General features: G+C 39.6%; 1 protein-coding gene across 8 annotated transcripts in view; it reads right to left on the minus strand.

The window, feature by feature from the left end:
* MLIP (muscular LMNA interacting protein) overlaps positions 1-14,949 on the minus strand; it is a 294,647-nt gene that overhangs the window by 219,971 nt on the left and 59,727 nt on the right. The gene's annotated exons all lie outside the window — the stretch shown is intronic.

Consider the following 14,949-nt stretch of genomic DNA (forward strand, 5'->3'; position numbering starts at 1 on the left):
GCTGGAATCAAGATTGCCAGGAGAAATCTCAATAACCTCAGATATGCAGATGACACCACCCTTATGGCAGAAAGTGAAGAGGAACTCAAAAGCCTCTTGATGAAAGTGAAAGTGGAGAGTGAAAAAGTGAGCTTAAAGCTCAACATTCAGAAAATGAAGATCATGGCATCCGGTCCCATCACTTCATGGGAAATAGATGGGGAAACAGTGTCAGACTTTATTTTTCTGGGCTCCAAAATCACTGCAGATGGTGATCGCAGCCATGAAATTAAAAGACGCTTACTCCTTGGAAGGAAAGTTATGACCAACCTAGATAGCATGTTTAAAAGCAGAGACATTACTTTGCCAAAAAAGGTCCATCTAGTCAAGGCTATGGTTTTCCTGTGGTCATGTATGGATGTGAGAGTTGGACTGTTGAAGAAGGCTGAGCACCAAAGAATTGATGCTTTTGAACTGTGGTGTTGGAGAAGACTCTTGAGAGTCCCTTGGATTGCAAGGAGATCCAACCAGTCCATTCTGAAGGAGATCAGCCCTGGGTGTTCTTTGGAAGGAATGATGCTAAAGCTAAAACTCCAGTACTTTGGCCACCTCATGCGAAGAGTTGACTCATTGGAAAAGACTCTGATGCTGGGAGGAATTGGGGGCAAGAGGAAAAGGGGACGACAGAGGATGAGATGGCTGGAGGGCATCCCTGACTCGATGGACGTGAGTCTGAGTGAACTCCGGGAGTTGTTGATGGACAGGGAGGCCTGGCGTGCTGCGATTCATGGGGTCACAAAGAGTCGGACACGACTGAGTGACTGATCTGATCTGATTGGCTGATTCATGTTGCACTTTGACAGAAAACAATAAAATTCTGTAAAGCAATTATCCTTCAATAAAAAATGAATTAATTTTTTTAAAAAGGACAGATTTCATGTCTATTTTCTAAAGAAACTGCTACCTTAAGGATTCTGCAGAAGCTATTGAAGGTTCATTGTACTGTTCTGAAAGAAAGAGTTAAAATGCCAGTTTCAGATTTTCCCCTTTATTTCTGAACTATGTTTTATTGAATGTGCTGGGCATTTAATGTAATGACAACTGTGAAACAGTATGTCAAACTCACTTTCTTTCTTCTTTTTATCAATTTCAGTATATTTGATTAATTCAGCTACAAATACACACTGTATCCTGAATTAATCTTAGTGTCCTGCTACAGATCAAACGTCAACTCATGAAATTTAAAATTCATGAGTGCTTCTCGCATTAATCTCAACCTCCATCTCTCCTAGAAGAGATTATGCCTCAATAAGTACATGCCTTTGGGAAAATTACAGTGCCTTTGCTGTCCATAAGGATGTTGGAATTTCATAAGGTTTCCCAAATATTTTCATGTGTCAATGTCACTGATGAAGGCAGAAAAATGTACATAATTCATTTTGGAAAAAAAAAATCTCATCTGCTTTAAAATGAGAATGGGACTTCTTTTTTCTCTAGATATCACTGACATTGAATACTTAGGTCTGAGATAAATCACCACTTCATCAAAGCAATCTCTTTCTCCACTTAACTTTCACATTATTTTTTGGATGAGGCATCACTTTCTACTTAGTACTGTATTGATTTGTGGTCATGTTTATCCTCCTTATTTGACTAGAAAGTCACCGAGGGCTCTGAGTGTGGTTTTTACATCTGGAGCAATTGTGGCACCTGATTCAGGGCTTTGGACAATGAGGAAGTTTCTTAAGTGTTTGCTGAAGTAACGAATCACCCGCAAACCCAATCTATTTCTCATTAAGTTATAATAATATAATGCTGGAAGGAATGTTTATTGCCTTCCCTCACTCAGTATGAATCTACACTCTGTTTAAACTGGCCTTCCTAAGTAAGGAAATTGTACAGTGTGTTACACATTGTGATCTAAACCCCAGAAAGTTCTCTTGCCTCTAAATATTCAGAAATTTGTGTTACTATGGATACACACACACACTCATACTGCTTAGAATTTCTAAATTTAGAATTTCTAAAATGAGTAAAGAAGATGTCATCAGTCATTCATACATCAATTGGAGTTAGTCAAAGTATTTCTTTCCTGAAAACCTCAGGAATTAGGATAAAAGGGGTTTATGAGCCAAATATGTTGCACACCGTTAATGCTGATAGAAACAAATTTGCTTATTGCTTTTAGAGGAAGACCTGGCTATGTGTGTGAACATACATGCTGATACATAGAAATGTTCATGCCTTTAGCCTAATGATCCAATGTTTGGAATTTGTTTTAAGTAAATAATGTGAAAATGAAAAAATGAGCCAAGACATTTATAACAGAATTTTAAGAGGAAAATATAAAACTAATACCAAGTCAAATAATACCAAGCCAAAAAATCAATAATAGAAAAGGTATTTGATATTTATATAAAAATTTGATGACTGACTCTACAACTAAGATAAATGTAGAAAGGATACAGAAAATGCTGCTGAATGGACAAAAGAAAATATAAAATTATATATATTTTTATTACAACTACATATAATTTCATTGGTATGAAAACTGGAAGAGATCATCCAAAAAAGGATTACCTATATAGTTATCAGAGTTGGAAATCCATTCTGGAAATATTATTGATAAAGCAAAAACTATAAAATCTGCAAGTTTCAGGTGAGGACCAGGAGTAGTGTATAAACTTATATTGACTAAGTATATTGGAGGTGGCCTGGACTAGACATTTCATGAAGGGCTGTGGCAGCCCATGGAAGGAATAACGAAACCCACAAGACTGGAGGACACCAAAAAATTAACCCAAGTGTTTCAAATGCTGTCTAAGATTGACCTGCCTGAAAGATCCCAGAGTTACAACTTCACTTAGAATTAATCTAAGTCTCAGTGGTATATTCTCCCTTATAGTTTCTCTAATGCCTTTATGCTCTAGTTTAAGACTTTTGTGATTGCTTTTCCCTAGGAAGAAACAATGATTTAGCTAGAATTCATACTCAATGCAATTCCTTTAATACATTTAGTCGTTATCTTTACATATGCATCTAAATCCTCTTTAAAATAGTAAGAAGTCTCTATCCTTGATTCCTTTTAACTAGAGGTAACTCTGATGAAACAAGAAATGATTCATAATAATTTAGTCCTAATAACAATAGCTGACACAAAATGAGTGTGCTCCCGATGAGCAGCACTCCGGGAGTTTGGTATGGAGCAGCTCATTTTCATCACATAACAATGAAAGGACACGAGTACATTCATAGTTTTCAGATTAGAAAATCAAGGGAGAAAGAAGTTCATTACCCCAGATTTTCTAACTAGTTTGAGCAGAGCTGCAATTTATGCACCAAACACTTTCAATTCTACCTCTCTTTAGGCATTAACTCCCTCCTGCTAAAAAATCATGAGGGAGTTAACAATTATCTTAGCAACATGGAAGAACTCTATTAAGGGAGATCTCCTGAAGGGCTTGCTAATTCTAGATTCTCTCAAATCTGAACTCAGAAGTAATTATGATACAGTGTGTTATACAGTTAAACTCCCTAATACTTTAAAAATTATCAGTTGCTGAAGATGAGTTATTTGGTACTGTGTCAATTAACTCCTTTGTCTCCAGCGTTCCTGTATCTCCTCTTTCTTCCAGATTCTTAATGGTTCTGAAGACCTACAAATTGACCTTGACTCACATAAGGGGAGAAATGTTTATCTTGTGGGTTTTTTGAGAGGATTTTGAAAGAGACTTTGAGTCTCAAAAGAGTGTGAAACACACAGTCTTCCTTACTGTGCTGATAAATTAAATCTCCATATCATAGTGGGCACTGATGCTTTCGGGAAAGAAGTTGAAGGGGACAAAACTCCTGGCTTCTGTATTTTAGCCACCAGCAGACAGTGACTTGATACCATGAAAATTTGCAAACTTCTAATGCTCCTTTCTCCAGCATTGAATCAATTAATCACACACCCTGGACTATAAATCAATGTATGCCTTGTTGTTGACTCTTGATTCTGAGGATTGATTGGAGTTAACACAGAAAAACCAATGAGGAAAAATTAGGCAGGTCCACCATAATTTCTGTCTCTTATTTTTATGATTTTCTTTTAAGTCAAAATTATCCCCAAATCGGAGAAGGCAATGGCACCCCACTCCAGTACTCTTGCCTGGAAAATCCCATGGACAGAGGAGCCTGGTGGGCTGCAGTCCATGGGGTCGCTAAGAGTCGGACACGACTAAAGTGACTTATCTTACCTTATCTTACCTTACCTTATCCCCAAATATCTGGGTTATTTCCAAACTAGAGCCAACAGCTTTTAGGAGTCATAAAAGCAGAATTCATTAGTATTAGAACCTCAAGCAAGGGAAGTCCAGTCAAGGCACAATTTTTAAAATGGCTTACCTTATTTCCAATGAAACACTCATTGAAATTTCTGAGAAAGCAAATTAGTTAATTTAAATCTATAAATGATCTTTCTGACTCTCCGTTTGTACCAATTAAGTGTTCAGGGTAGAATTCTAAAAGTACCCAATGCATTCTCTAAAAGTACCCATTGCCCAATATCTACCTTTGGCAATAAAATTTGGAAGATTTTTGCTCTCTGTATTAACAAAGCTCACACATATGCACACATGCGCACACACACACACACACACACACCACTGCCCCAACTGTGCCACCCCTGGGACACAGGATATAACTGATTGTGTCTATTTTAAGTTTTAGCTTTTAGGGTAAATCTATCAGACCACCTGATCTGCCTCTTGAGAAATTTGTATGCAGGTCAGGAAGCAACAGTTAGAACTGGACATGGAACAACAGACTGGTTCCAAATAGGAAAAGGAGTTCATCAAGGCTGTATATTGTCACCCTGTTTATTTAACTTATATGCAGAGTAAATCATGAGAAACGCTGGACTGGAAGAAACACAAGCTGGAATCAAGATTGCCAGGAGAAATCTCAATAACCTCAGATATGCAGATGACACCACCCTTATGGCAGAAAGTGAAGAGGAACTCAAAAGCCTCTTGATGAAAGTGAAAGTGGAGAGTGAAAAAGTGAGCTTAAAGCTCAACATTCAGAAAGCGAAGATCATGGCATCCGGTCCCATCACTTCATGGGAAATAGATGGGGAAACAGTGGAAACAGTGTCAGACTTTATTTTTCTGGGCTCCAAAATCACTACAGATGGTGACTGCAGCCATGAAATTAAAAGACGCTTACTCCTTGGAAGGAAAGTTATGACCAACCTAGATAGCATATTCAAAAGCAGAGACATTACTTTGCCAACAAAGGTTTGTCTAGTCAAGGCTGTGGTTTTTCCTGTGGTCATGTATGGATGTGAGAGTTGGACTGTGAAGAAGGCTGAGCACCGAAGAATTGACGCTTTTCAACTGTGGTGTTGGAGAAGACTCTTGAGAGTCCCTTGGACTGCAAGGAGATCCAACCAGTCCATTCTGAAGGAGATCAGCCCTGGGTGTTCTTTGGAGGGAATGATGCTAAAGCTGAAACTCCAGTACTTTGGCCACCTCATGCGAATAGTTGATTCATTGGAAAAGACTCTGATGCTGGGAGGGATTGGGAGCAGGAGGAGAAGGGGACGACAGAGGATGAGATGGCTGGATGGCATCACTGACTCGATGGACGTGAGTCTGAGTGAACTCCGGGAGTTGGTGATGGAGAGGGAGGCCTGGCGTGCTGCGATTCATGGGGTCGCAAAGAGTCAGACACGACTGAGCGACTGATCTGATCTGATCTGATCTTAAGCAGATTTACTTACTATAATAATGTTTAATTAAATAAATACAAATGGTTAAATTGCTTAATACATATTTGCATTACAAATTACATTGTACAAGTTACAATTACACTGTAACTAAATGATAAGCAAAGAAATTAATTCTATGGAAAGAGTTTGTATGTGGGCTCCCAGGTGGCTCAGTTTTAAAGAAACTGCCTGGCAATGCAGACCTGGGTTATTGGGTTCGATCTCTGGGTCAGAAAGATCCTCTGGAGGAGGAAATGGCAGCTCACTCCAGTATTCTTGCTGGGATAATCTCATGGACAGAAGAGCCTGGTGGGCTATAGTCCACAGGGTCTCAAAGAGTCGGATACTACTGAGTGGCTAAGATTGATGGCTTGACAGAGTTCATATACCATTGTTAAATATGTCAAAGTCATAATATCTTTATCATATGCAAAGTATTTCCTCCAAATATTACAAAATAATTCAGCTTCAAATGGAACTTTTGTCCAATTAAGTTTTCAAAGCACACATACATTCATACCAATTGACAAGAGAGTTTTCAGGCTAAAAAAGAAGCAAGGTGAGGGGAGAAACATCAGCGAAGTGAGGGATCAAGAAAAAGGTCTCATACTTTGGCCTATTTTCATTCTGGCCCTGAACATTCACTTACCATTCAACAAACATTTATTGAGAACCTACTAAGTGGCAGACACACAATCTGGATCCCTGTTTAAAAATATACAAAGAAACAACTTTAAACTTGAATTTTTCCTTATTTTCATTTGTTTGCCAATGACCACAGGCAATTCCTTTCATTTTTTTCCACTTTAAAGACATGAGAAATGGATGTTAAAGTTAAGCCAGGATTAACAGAGGCTTAGAAAGGGATTCTGTTGAGGAGTGAGTAAGCGCTTCTGTTCCTCACCTCTCTCTTTTTTCCCATTCATCCTATGACACTCCTGCAGGCAGAAAATGAAAGGGCCTCCCTTTTCAGAAAAAAGTGTATAAGTCAGATTGCAGTTAAAAGTTCAGAAAAGTGAGCAAGGGGAGACTAGCCTAGACTGTAGATCATCAGAAAGTCTAAAGCAGATTTGACTTCGTCTAAAGTAGATTTGACTTCTTTAAAAACCTTTTATAGGTTAACAGCAAAACCTTTTATAGGTTTTTAAAGAAGCCTGAGTTATTATAAAGGTGTTTTTAGGGCTACTGACCTGACTGTGATTCACAGAGTGAAACGATCAGAGAGAAAGTCTCTTAAAATATTCTGTGACATTAGCTGTAGGGGATAGATGGATTGATGGATTAAATTCAAACATTTCAGAGAAAGGTCTGTCAGAACATGACAACAAATTGGGAGATTGGGACTGACCTATATACACTACTGTGTGTGAGACAGGTCGCTAGTGGGAAGCTCAGTATACAGCTCAGGGAGCTCAGCTCAGTGCTCTGTGGTGCCCAGGAGGGGTGAGGGGTGGGAGAGGAAGGAGATCCAAGAGGGATGGGACACATGTGAACATACAGCTGATTCACTTCGTTGTACAGCAGATATGAACACACCATTGCAAAGCAGCTCTATCCACCCAACCTCAAAAAAAAAAAACAATGTGAAGACACTTACACTACTGAACTGCACACTTAAAAATGATCAAGTGGTAAAAAAAAAAAAAAGGTTACCTATTATCTCTAAAAAAATGTATTCTGGTGGATGTATTACAGTGTCTACTATACCAATCTATATTACAGAAAGCATCTCCCATATAGGAGGCTGAAGGAGTTCTAGAATGAGGTTTTAATTTTAACAACACACACACACACAAAAGAACTTGACAATGGAGAGGAGTCGGGGGTAGGGCGGGGGGGGAGGTGATTGCTGTGATTGGGATAGTGAGAAAAGAGGGAGTCAACAGCAAGAGAGCTAACACTTGAGGATAGCATTTGGATTTGAAGTAAGGAATACTGCAAAAAGTTTCCGAAGTTCTAATGTTGAAAGTAATTTGTTCTCTGCTCTGGTCCATTGGCTCCCATCACTCAGATGAGAAAGGACCAGAATTGATGACTCGCAAGGCTATTACCTTGTTTATCACAAAGGTGTCTGATGTAAAATCAGGTCAGCTGGAAAAGAACTCAGAAATCTCCTAAAATGAAATGTTTTAAATGCGAGGAGTGAAAATAAGTACATTCAAAGCAAAGATTTTTAAAAGAGAGTGGCTTAAAAAAAAAAAAAAAGGATAGCACCAATTCGAGAGAGTAATGGGATTTGTCACAAATCCCTGAGCAACCCTGTTGCTCCAGGACTTCTGAACTGACCTTCGGTTTTTCTTCCCTCCCCTTCTGGCCTTTTCCTCTATACCCATGTGACACTTACCCTTTAACTTTGCCTTTCACACCTGCATTGTTAATGTTATTATAATCTGCATTCATTTTTTCCACTAATTCCCCAGTGGAAACTCTCTGAAGGCAGGAATGACACTGTACTCATTTTTGTATCCAAATACTGACACGGTGTTTAATACATAAAAAGGTCTCATTTTATTCAAGACTGTTTTATTGGAATATAATTACTTTACAGTGTTAGTTTCTGCTGTATAGGAAGTGAATCAGTTATCCGTATACATTCACCCCTTCCCTCGTGGCCCTTCCTCCCAGCCCCCACATCCCACCCCTCCAGATCACCACAGACGCTGAGCCTTCATCCCTATGCTTTAGAGAAGTTTCCCAGAAGCCACCTATTTTACCAAGGTTGCTTCCGTGCCCTGGCTATTATAAATTGTGTTGCAATGAACACTGGAGTGTATATGTCTTTTAAATTCAATTTGTATGTTTTGTCTCTGGAATTAACATAAATTCTTCTAAGGTTGGAGCCCAATGTCCTGCATAAAACCTTGAGCAAAATGGAATAATAGTCAAGGAAGTTACTTTCGTATTTTGTATTTTTGTACACTTTACAATCAGGAAAAAACATACACTATCACATTTGATCTTCAGGGCAGTCCAGCAAGCCAAAGTTTCACCCCCAGGTATGGATAAGGAACAGATGCATATTTTAAGCCATCAACTCAGGACTACATGGCTGGCAGGCACTATTTGGAGCTCAGCTTCCTCTTAATACAGGCTGGCCCACTGCTTATTTGGTCCTTGTCCTCAGGACAAGTCACTTAATTAACTGAACCATCTTCACTTTCTTATCTCCATCTTCTTCCTGAACCAGTTGTTTTTCTACCAATAAGAAGACATACTTGCAAAACAGAAGCAAGTTGGGAAAACTGCTTCAAGGGATAAAATTAACAACTGTTAAAGTGAAAGTCACTGAGCTGTGTCCAAGTCTTTGTGACCCCATGGGCTGTAGCTCACCAGGCTCCTCTGTCCATGGAATTCTCCAGGCCAGAATACTGGAGCGGGCAGCCATTACCTTCTCCAGGGGATCTTCCCAACCCAAGTATCAAACCCAGATCTCCTGCTTACAGGCAGATTCTTTACCATCTGAGCCACCAGGAAAGCCCAAATAATAGATGACAATTTCTAGTGACTCAGACACTTCCCCAAGACAGCTCACTCCCCTTCGATCTTTGGTAAACTTCCCCCCATTGTCTACACTGAACCTGAAGAAAATTGTCAAACACAACACAGATATAAATTTCTTTACCTCCTAAAATTGATAAAAGCCTAAACTTCTGTCCTTAGTAAATATCCCTAGATGTCTCTCCCCTGTCTGTCCCTATCTGATTGCCTCCCCAGGGCACTGTGGCTAAATATATACATTGGTTTGGGTGTCTTCTGTGTCTTCTGTCTGTATCAAATATATTTATGTATATTTTTTTTTCTCTTCTATCCTTATACTGTGACTGAATCTTTTTTTAATTCTCTCCTTTTCAAACCTTCTTCCTGCTAAATTATTGTCCTTACTAAATAATTTTTTATTCTGTATGCTCTTTTGCAACTATCTACTTCCAAAAATAAGATACTAGAACAATTGTTACTCTTGCAACCCTTGACTAATGTATTATACTTCAGAGCAAACAAAAATGTTTCTCACCTCCATTCCTTAGGTTTCCTTTTCATCTAAAGATCCCGAGGGACTTCCCTGGTGATCCAGTGGCCAAGACTCCATGCTCCCAATTCAGGGGGCCTGGGTTCAATCCCTGATCAGGAAACTAGATGCCACATGTCACAACTAAGAACCTGCGTGCTGCAGTGAAGATCAAAGATCCCACATGCCAAAACTAAGACTTGGCACAGCCAAATAAATAAATATTTTTAAGTAAAAAAATAAAGACACTGAAACGTTATTGATATATGTATGACTGGGCAGATGGAATAGCACAGCTCTGGTCAAGATGCAAAGTGGGAGCCACAGCTCACGACTCTGACCTCCACACAGAATCACTGAACAGGGCACGGGAAGGACATTCTCATCCAGCTGAGGGCCGCTTCCTGTGCTCTCTGACCTGGCCCTTTGAAGTCACTTAGGAAGGTGGGCTGTAACGGTAAAAGGTCAGGTTACAGCACGGGTAAATAACATCTCCCCTAGGATTTCTTACATCTCAGTTGAACTCATTAGGAAAAAAAGAGTCATTAAAATATTAACAACTATGATTTAGGAAAATGTCATTTAACCATGAAGCACTTTCGATTTTTGGCAAGAATGCCATGTGTTTAAGATTTAATACTGCCATCTTTGAAAAGCAGACTGGATAGCTACAGCTTTCAGTGGCTCTGGAGGCATCTAGGTATTTCTGGGACGTATTTGAAACTACATAAGATTTCTCCAAACATGGTAACGGATGATGTCAATTCCACTTGTCCATTGCTCTGATTCTCCCCATTTATAAACTGAGTGTAATAATGTTAAACAAGAGCATGTCACTGACTATCTTAAAAAATCTTTCAACAGAAGTCTACTTTTTGGACAAAGTCTTGGGAGAAATCAATACATACCCACTGTGAATGAAATAGGTCTCATGGTCAATCTAGGTTCAAAATATTTTGAGAAAATACCCATTGGAGAAAAGAAACTAAATATAATCAGGCTAATGGAGAGATAGTTCTATTAATAAATCCAAGTGATAAAGAACAAAGTCAGACTCTTTCTCTCTAAACAACCATTAACTAGCTAGCCAATCACTATAAAAAAAATCTAGGAGATGAGGAAGGGAAGGACTGAGAGTTTGGGATTAACAGATGCAAGCTAGAGTATATAAAATGGATAAAGAATAAGGTCCTACTGCATAGCACAGGGAGCAATATTCAATATCTTGGGATAAACCATAATGGAAAACAATATAAAAAAGAATATACATATGTATAAATGAATCACTTTGCTGTATAGCAGAAATTAACACACTGTAAATCAACTATACATCAATAAACTTTCTTTTATCTTTTTAAATAAAATTTTTTAAATGCTAGCCTTTAATCATGCCAATAATAGTAACTCACTATTTATGGTCAGCAGATATTTAAAATAACATTCCCTGATGATTCCCGGGTTGGTCACTCATTAACTCTGTGACTTTGCACCTTTATGTCATTTCCATAAAATAAGAATTTTGTAGATGTCTTTCCCTTCTTATATTCCAAGATTTTATCATCAAACTTTAATTCATTTCCTATGTAAGTATTTTTACTCCTCATATAAATTAAAGAAAGTAGGGAAAATCAATACACCATTCATATATGACCTATATCAAACCCCTTACGTTATACAGTGGAAGTGACAAATAGATTTAAGGGATTAGATATGATAGACAGAGTGCCTGAAGAACAATGGATGGAGGTTCATAACATTGTACAGGAGGTGGTGATCAAAACTATCCCCAAGAGAAGGAAATACAAAAAGGCAAAATGGTTGTCTGAGGAGGCCTTACAAATAGCCAAGAAAAGAAGAGAAGTGAAAGTCAAAGGAGAAAAGGAAAGATATACCTATCTGAATACAGAGTTCCAAAGAATAGAAAGAAGAGATAAGAAAGCCTTCCTAAGTGAACAATGCAGAGAAATAGAGGAAAACAATAGAATGGGAAAGAATAGAGATCTCTTCAAGAAAATTAGAGATACCAAGGGAATATTTCATGCAAAGATGGGCACAATAAAGGATAGAAATGGTATGGACCTAACAGAAGCAGAAGATATTAAGAAGAGGTGGCAAGAATACACAGAAGAACTGTACAAGAAGGAGTTTGATGACCCAGATAACCACAGTGGTGTCATCACTCACCTAGAGCCAGACATTCTGGAGTGTGGTGGGCCTTAGGAAGTATCACTACAAACAAAGCTAGCGGAGGTGAAGGAACTCCAGCTGAGCCATTTCAAATCCAAAAAGACGAGGAGATGATGCTGGAAAAGTGCTGCACTCAATTTGCAGCAAACGTGGAAAACTCAGCAGTGAGCACAGGACTGGAAAAGGTCAGTTTTCATCCCAACCCCAAAGAAAGGCAATGCCAAAGAAAGTTCAGACTACCTCACAATTGCACCCATCTCACACGCTAGCGAAGTAATGCTCAAAAGCCTCCAAGCTAGACTTCAACAGTATGTGAACTGGAAACTTCCAAATGTACAAGCTGGATTTAGAAAAGGCAGACGAACCAGAGATCAAATTGCCAACATTTGCTGGATCACAGAAAAAGCAAGAGAATTCCAGAAGAACATCTACTTCTGCTTCATTGACCACACTAAAGTCTTTGACTGTGTGGATCGCAACAAACTGTGGAAAATTCTTAAAGAGATGGGAATACCAGACTACCTTACCTACCTCCTGAGAAACCTATATGCAGGTCAAGAAGAAACAGAACTGGACATAGAATAATGGACTGGTTCAAAATTGGGAAAGAAGTACATCAAGGCTGTATATTGTCACCCTGCTTATTTAACTTATATGCAGAGCACACATGTGAAATGCCAGACTGGATGAAACACAAGCTGGAATCAAGATTGCCGGGAGAAATATCAATAACCTCAGATATGCAGATGACACCACCCTTATAGCAGAAAGCGAAGAACTCAAGAGCCTCTTGATAAAAGTGAAAGATGAGACTGAAAAGGCTGCTTAAAACTCAGCATTCAAAAAATGAGCATCATGGTATCCAGTCCCATCACTTCATGGCAAATAGATAGGGAAACAATGGAAACAGTGACAGACTTTATTTTCTTGGGCTCCAAAATCACTGAGAATGGTGACTGCAGTCATCAAATTAAAAGACACTCACTCCCTGGAAGAAAAGCTATGACAAATCTAGACAATGTATTAAAAAGCAGAGATGTTACTTTGCCAACAAAGGTCCATCTAGTCAAAGCTATGGTTTTTCCAGTTGTCATGTATGGATGTGAGAGTTGGACTACAAAGCAGGCTAAGTGCCAAAGAACTGATGCTGTAGAACTGTGGTGTTGAAGACTTGAGAGTCCCTTGGACTGCAAGGAGATCAAACCAGTCAATCCTAAAGGAAATCAACTCTGAATATTCACTGGAAGGACTGATGCTGAAGCTGAAGCTCCAATACTTGGGCCAACTGATGGGAAGAGCCGAATCATGGGAAAAGACCCTGATGCTGGGAAAGATTGAGGGAAGTAGGAAAAGGGAAGACTATAGGACAAGACAGTTGGATGGCATCACTGACTCAATGGACGTGAGTTTGAGCAAACTCTGGGAGATAGTGAAGGACAGGGAAGCCTGGTATCCTGCAGTTCATGGGGTCACAAAGAGGTGGACACAATTGAACAATTCCTCATATGCTAGTCTCCTTTCAAGTTTGAGAATAAGGAGATTAACAGGAATTAGCAGTATTTAACAGTATTATGACAAGACACATAGAAATGCCTGAGTTCAGCCGATCATCTCACCTTCAGGGCACTCCAAGAGAGCCTCATGTGCGAACACAAATCAAAGTAACATTTTATTAACAACTGTCCAAATACCAGATTCCCCAGTGAAAGGCTTTGATGAAAAGTCAGAACCAATATGAGGCCTAAGCACCATCTTCTACTCCACTGAAAACAGCAGAACAGTATATTCAGGTTGAGAGGAAGAGAGGGAAGAAAGGAGGGAAAGCAAGATGTTTGAGCACGCTGGCTTCAGTGGTCAATGAAGTCTCTCTCTCTCTCTCTCTCTCTCTTTCTCTCTCTCTCTCTCTTGTTCTGTCTCCTTCTCTTTCTTTCCTCCCTGCCTTGAAAAAAATATAACCAATAAATACATCACTTTCCCAACGACAATGTCTTGTTATCATTATGGACTTAGGATTTGCCTTGCTTCTTGTCAATATGGAAACCATCAGGGTCAACACAGGCCTTTAAGCGCCAATATGCTACCGTGGATGAAGGGGTTCCATTCACGTCCATGTAACTTTCTCTGTACGTCCTCCCTTTTCTCCCTCTACCTGTCCAGTGTTCTTGCCTGGAGAAGCCCAGGGACGGGGGAGCCTGGTGGGCTGCCATCTATGGGGTAGCACAGAGTCGGACAAGACTGAAGTGACTTAGCAGCAGCAGCAGAAGACATTTGGTTCTTACTGAAAAACAAACTGAATTACAACTGCTGTTGAGCCAATAATCGATACTTGAGGGGTCAATGCCAGCAACACGTTTTCCTAAGAGGCTTGGGGAGGGGTATGGTCCTTCTCATTTAAACCAATTCAGTTCTTTGTGATTCTTCTGGGTTTATCTTAAAGGTCACATTCCCAAGGAAGCTTTTCCTAGCCTTTTGACCTAAATTAGATAATGTTTGTCTTATGCTCCCCTTTGGTAATGCTATTTACATTGTTCAGTTCAGTTCAGTCACTCAGTTGTGTCCAACTCTTTGTGACCCCATGGACTGCAGCACAACAGGCCTCCCTGTCCATCAACAACTCCCGGAGTTCACTCAAACTCATGTCCATTGAGTCAGTGATGCCATCCAACCATCTCATCCTCTGTCGTCCCCTTCTCCTCCTGCCTTCAATCTTTCCCAGCATCAGGGTCTTTTCAAATGAGTCACCTCTGCACATCAGGTGGCCAAAGTATTGGAGTTTCCGCTTCAACATTGTTACATATTTAAAAACTGCTTTTGTTATTAGAATGTAAGCCCTATAAAGGCAGGCAGGCAGGTCAGATAAATGTCCCCTCCCGCCAGGCAGTCACAGTGCTCTGCCCAGGGGCAAGCAATTCTGCCCAGACTTCAGCCCCACTCACACCTTGGTGGGAACAGACATACCCACACAAGATACTCTAAAAGCAGAGGCCAGATTTGTGCTTTTATCACTGTTTCCCTGTACCTAACA

Source organism: Bos taurus, chromosome 23 (assembly GCF_002263795.3).
Source record: "Bos taurus isolate L1 Dominette 01449 registration number 42190680 breed Hereford chromosome 23, ARS-UCD2.0, whole genome shotgun sequence".
NCBI lineage: Eukaryota > Metazoa > Chordata > Mammalia > Artiodactyla > Bovidae > Bos > Bos taurus.